The sequence below is a fragment of the Tupaia chinensis genome, unplaced genomic scaffold (genome assembly GCF_000334495.1).
Source record: "Tupaia chinensis unplaced genomic scaffold, TupChi_1.0 Scaffold143584_1, whole genome shotgun sequence".
In the NCBI taxonomy this organism is placed as follows: Eukaryota; Metazoa; Chordata; class Mammalia; order Scandentia; family Tupaiidae; genus Tupaia; species Tupaia belangeri.
In genome coordinates this window covers 1,091,508-1,097,368 of record NW_006203430.1, presented here as the reverse complement: position 1 = coordinate 1,097,368, position 5,861 = coordinate 1,091,508, and the positions used below count along the sequence as shown (strand labels likewise).

Here is a 5,861-nt window from a genome sequence, read left to right as displayed (position 1 = left end):
CGGAAGAATGTGCCAAAGGCAAGCTCTAGCTAGCTTCTCCTACTACCCACGTACTGATAGTGACAAACACTGTAGGACATACACATAGTCCACTATGACCTCCTACCCTGCACTTTCATGCTAGAAGTCTGGGTGGACTGATGGCAGCAAGCAGTAACAGAATTACTGGAAAACTTCCTATACCAGGATGGTTAGCGAGAACCTGACCACACACAAAATGACTATGAGTTTATTCATGACTCAGAGCTCATAAACCCAGACTAAATACATCCTCAATTAACTTTACTCTAGCCAGAACCCAGAAATGGTTGCAGTTTCCCATTCTGGGAAAACACAAGGGGACATCTGAGAGAAAGAGACAGTGACTTTAACTGATGATAGTGAAAATACATTATTATTGTAAGTTTTACAAAAACATCTGACCAAAAATGAATACACTGATAGAGTCTCTTTCAAGACTTTGGAAAGGGTTTGTGCAAATGAGAATCCCTGAAAGTTAAGTTTTTATTATCTTCATAACAAAATAGCTTTGATCTTCAACAGATATTTGTTAAATAAAGTAAGGAAGGAATGAGTAATATCTAAGTCTCAAACCCTAATCTCCAAAACACAGATACTAGGACTAGACAGTGGTGCAGTGGCAAAACGAGAAGTTCTGAAAAGCTGACCTGCATCAGAAGGTTATAGGTTTGCATTCTGGAAGCCTCCCTGATGCACACACATGCCTGTGATCTGCACCGGCAAAGATTGGGGGTAGATTGGGGTGTCAAGAGCCTATTAGAGGTAAGAACCTCTTTCTCTCTCTCTCTCTCTCTCTCTCTCTTTCTCTCTGTCCCTCTCTGTTTAACTTATGGAAGAAAAAAAATACTATGATGATTTTATTATACTACTGAATATGTTACAACCTTATGTGCTGGTAAAAGAAACTCCATATCAAAGAGCCATTGAGGACACTCTTAATATCCCCGTGTGTTAAGGGGCTATGCTGTGAAGAGTGTTTAGTGGTGGAGAGGACAGCAAATTAAAAACACTGATGGGGGCCAGCAGGAGGTACGGTGGTGAAAATGTTGGACTCCCACATGGTCACTGCAGTTCGAGCCCAGACCCGGTGGTTTGTTTTCTCATTTTTCCTTTCTCTTTTTCTTTCTGTTGCTCTGTGGTGAGCACTTGTGCCCTATGGCAAATTTTAAAATACTACTAGTAATAAGTAAAATAAATAGTTATTTAAAAAATAAAAATAAACACAGAAGAAATGATAAGGATAGTATTTTAAAGTAGAAAATAAGGGTCAGCAAGTGGTGTGTTGGTTAAAGTGCTGGACACTCAGATGGCTGACTACAGTTGGAGTCCTGGACCCAATGGCTTGAAAATCATGCTGGGCATTGGTGCATGTGTGCCCCAAATCCCCAGAGGAGAATGAAAGATTAAGGATTATGGGTAGCCACCACCCTGGGGGATAATTTCTCACTTTCCCTTTCTCCATCCTTCTCTAGGGAGCACACTCACCTTACGGCAAAATCATTAAAAGAAAGAAAAAGGCAGAGAGAAAGAAAGAAAGATAAAAAGAAAGGAAGAAGGAAGGAAGGAAAGATAGAGTTAGAAGAAAGAAGAAAGAAAATGAAAGAGAAAAATAAAAGAGAAGAAACAAAGAAAGAAGAAAGAAAGAAGAAAAAAGGAGAAAGAAAAAGAAAAAGGAGAAGAAAAAAGGAAAGAATTAGAAGAAAGAAAAAGAAAGAGGTAGAAGGAGGAAGAAAAGAAAGAAAGAGAAAGAAAAAAGAAAGAGAAGAAAGAAAACCAAAAGAGAGAGAGAGAAGGAAGAAGGGAAGGAGAGAGGGGAAGAAGGAAGGGAGAGAGGGGAGGGAGGGAGAGAAGGAGGAAAAGAGAAAGAAAGAGAAGAAAGAAAAAGAGAAAGAAAGAAAGGAAGGAAGGAAGAAAAGAAGGAAGAAAGGAAAGAAGGAAAAGAAAGAAGAAAGGAAAGAAGGAAAAGAAAGAAAAGAAAACGCTGTTCATTTCTCTGGCACTGCTGGAACCAGAGACCAGTAGTTGAATGAATGTGTACGTCTGGGCAAGTTACTTTACCTCTCAAAGCCCTGCTTTCTTCATCTAAAAAAGTCTGGTCCAGGAACCAGCAAATGGCTTAATAGTTACATTTCTGGGTTCCCACATGATTGACCGTGGTTCAAGTCCTAGACCCAGCAGCTTGAAACTCACGCAATGCACGTGTGTCTGTGTGCTTGAAATTCTGAGAGGAGATCAGAGAAGGGAATGGGGCATGGCCAACGCCCTGATGGGTGACATCTTGCTTTCTGTGTGTGTGTGTGTGTGTGTGTGTGTGTCTAGTGAGTACACGTGTCCTATAGCAAAAATCTCTCTAAAAAAATAATAAATAAAATAAAAGGCTTGTCCACAGAGTGTAGTCAATAAATGGTAGCCACCGTTGGTACTGCCGTTGCTGTAATGAGAAGCTTACTCTGAGACATGCATTGATTGCTCAAGTCAACTTTCTGTCTCTTTTCTGTTAACAAATCTTGACATGCCTTTGTCTTTGCACCATGCCCCAGAACAAACAAGGAAGAGAAGCACATATCTGGTGTTCCTTCATGCCTGGTACGTCTGAGCACTGAGAGTAGGTAGGACCTCTCACACATCAGGAAATCAGCCATTAAGTCATGGCTTTCACTGTTTCTGCTTTCATGTTCCAATGTTTGTTTTAACTAAGAGCTTTGTCTGAAGCCAACCAAACGCCTAACTGTCTGCCCTGGCTTAGTCCTTCATCCATCGTTAACTTTTCCAAGAAGTTAGATGGATACAAGAAGAGGAGGTAAAACTTTTTTTCTCAACTAAAACATTTTTTTTCCTTCACACTACATTAAAAATAATTGTTTGATTATTTATTTATTTATTTTTGTCATAGGGAGTGTGCACTTGCTGGAAAGAGACAAAAAGAGAGGAAAAGTGAAAAATCACCCACCAGGGGAGGTGTCCATACCACAGCCCCTTCTCCTCTAGTCTCTTCTTGGGATTTGGGGCAGGCAAGTACAGGTGCCTGGTATGTTTTTTCAAGTTACCAGGTCTGGGACTCAAACCACAGAAGCAGCCATGTGGGATCTAGCACCTTGACCACCATGCCAACTACTGACCCCATTAGAAAGGATTTTTAAACTGTAGGATTAATGAGCTTCCACTAGACAGAACCCACTTAATGAACAACATCTAATTGAGCAGTCCCTGCTAGCTACATCCTCGACCTTAAGTTTTAGAAAGGGAAATGGAATTGAAGTTTCATGTGACAGGAAGAATATCTACAATCACTGACAAAATAGTATAAAAATGAACAAAAAAGATGCCCCATTAGAGTCAATGATAATCTTTGTGAATTACATTTGATAGCTAAAAGTCTATTTTAAACTAATTGGACTTGAAGCTTTTTATTCATTTTTGTCTTGTGATGGAAAAATCCCAAGTTCATGCAGCTGGGACATTTTTCAGTGGCTACTGCAATGGTAAAGAAGGCAAATTACCCTTCAGATGTGGGAGTTATGATCATCGGCAATGAAAGACGAATCCCTCTATTCTGCCATTATTAGATTGAAATTTCTCCCAGCACAAATAGAGATCTTACTGTAATGGTGTAAATACACACAGACCTGTTTAGAAAGGGACTTAGGGTGTCCAATTTGAGTGATATGAAGATTTAATAAGAATACAAAGAAAGTCTGTGGAAAACAGGAATATATACTAATAAAATAGCCTCTGAAATGTATAAGGAAATTATTCCAATTGTGTTAACTTTGTGCACTATTAATTTTAAATGGAAATAATATTTTCCTTTGGAATGTTTGACCTCCACATGTCAAGTCTCTATTTTATTTTTTAATTTCATATTCATGATAGTAAGTACATACACACACAAAAGAGAGGGAGAAAAGAACCCTTTCGTCACAACTTGATCTCCTTCCTCCAGTCCTCTAGCTTGTCAGGATTCTGGGTAAGTACATGAAGGCAGCTCAGGGCATTTTGAGTCGAGCAGGCCAGGAACCAGAGCTGGCAGTCATGTGGCTTCCAGCCCAGCAGTCCATTTGCTATCAGCTGTGTCATCTAGACTGGGCCTCATCTCTAATCTTCTCATTTGCCTTTATGCCCAATTGCTAGTCTATAACCATGCAGGGACTATTTGGTACTGACAGTTGCAATGTTCAATTTCAAGGCAAGTTTTTTTTTTTTTTTTTTCCCTAGATGCAGTTTTTCAGTTCTAGACAATTTTGTGATCAACTTTGATCTTAATTATACACTTTTTAAAAATCAATGAAAAGTTATTACTTCCTTTTCCTGATGTAGTATCCAAATTAGTTGGACATAGTCTTATCTAATTTTATGTGTTTTTTTCTTTCCAGTGATATTGATTGCTCCATTTTTCTCACTTCTCCCTGTGAAATCTCATGGGAATGGGAGGAGAAGCAGTTTATTTGTTAAATGAACCCCATAGCAGATGAAATGAGTTTATACTTCTTTCTAGAGCCTTTCCTGCCAGGATTTAAGACATTCTTTAGTACCAAAGCATCACAAATGCCAATAATGCATTTCAGATTAAACAAATTCTAAGACCAAGGATGACAACACTAAGAATAGACTTGCTTGCCATTCTATACCATTGTTTATCCTGAACTTTGGATCTTACTTCTCAATAGACTTTTCAAAGATGCTGCAAAGTTAGAAAAGATTATTACAATGGTTTATTTTTACTGTCCACATCGTAGGCTCACAATCTAAAATCATAAAGCTGTATCTACTATCATATCCTGAGGATATTTAAATTGTCTTATGTGGCTAGATCATCTTTCTCACAGATTATACTTTCTTAAATAGTCTATAAATTATTCCTCAAAGGACAAGACTAATATTTAAAAGAACTGTCTCTGAAATTATGAATAGCTCTGTGTTAAAGGGAGCAGATCTTCTCCCTGTTCTTCTAAGTACAGTTTCCATACATGCTAACAATTTAAGAATTTGTATTTTACAGGGATTAAAAAAAATCAATAATCGCATTTCTGGGAAGTTAGGCCATGGCTGAATGCACTGGCCCATAGCAGAGATTTCTTTTTATAAAAAAGTTTTTATTTAAATGTATTTATTTACATTCATTCACTATACATCATTACAACATACAAAATGAGATTTCCCATCCAGAATGCACTGTATATTGCCTCAATCAAGCACATCAACATACGTGTTATCGTCAAATAATTTTCCATTTCTTGTTTCCTGTATATTTTGCTTTTTTTTTGTCATTCTTGATTCCCTTTCACCCTCTGCATGTCCCACCCTCCTTCCACACTGTCTGTGGTATCCATGGTTGCTTTCTATGCCTTTTCTCCCCATTTTATTGATTCGCTAATGAACTTAATCTAAATATTTGCAATAGCAAGCACAGCTGATATATACATATCCATGAACACAAGTCTAACTTCAGGCATAAACCTCAGTGAGTAGAATGAACATACTATAAAGTAGCAACTAGCTGGGACTATATAGCTTACTGCAGTCATCAAATAGGCATTGCTTTTAATTTCAAGAAAAAAAAAATTTCAAGAAAAAAAAATGTTTTCATGTTTTTTTCTCCTGAAACTCTTTTTAAAAAAAAATAAATTAATTAATTTACATTCATCACCTGAGCATCATCACAGCATACAAAATGTGGTTTCCCATCCAGAATATACTGCATAGTGGCTTAATCATGCATGCTATCATCAATAATTTTCCTTTCTGGATCAGCAGTTAGCATAATGGCTATGTTGCTAGACTCCCATGTAGTCGACCACAGTTCGCGTCCTGGACCCGGTGGCTTAAAACTCATGCCAGGT

The 5,861-nt window shown here is 37.9% G+C and overlaps 1 long non-coding RNA gene across 1 annotated transcript in view; it reads left to right on the top strand.

Annotated features, from left to right (window-relative positions):
- LOC102497098 (uncharacterized) overlaps window positions 1-1,581 on the top strand; it is a 27,684-nt gene extending 26,103 nt beyond the window's left edge. Inside the window, exon 3 of the long non-coding RNA XR_003547112.1 lies at window positions 1,494-1,581. This is a non-coding gene — a long non-coding RNA (uncharacterized LOC102497098). The remainder of the gene's footprint in view (window positions 1-1,493) is intronic.
- Window positions 1,582-5,861: the final 4,280 nt, after the last annotated feature.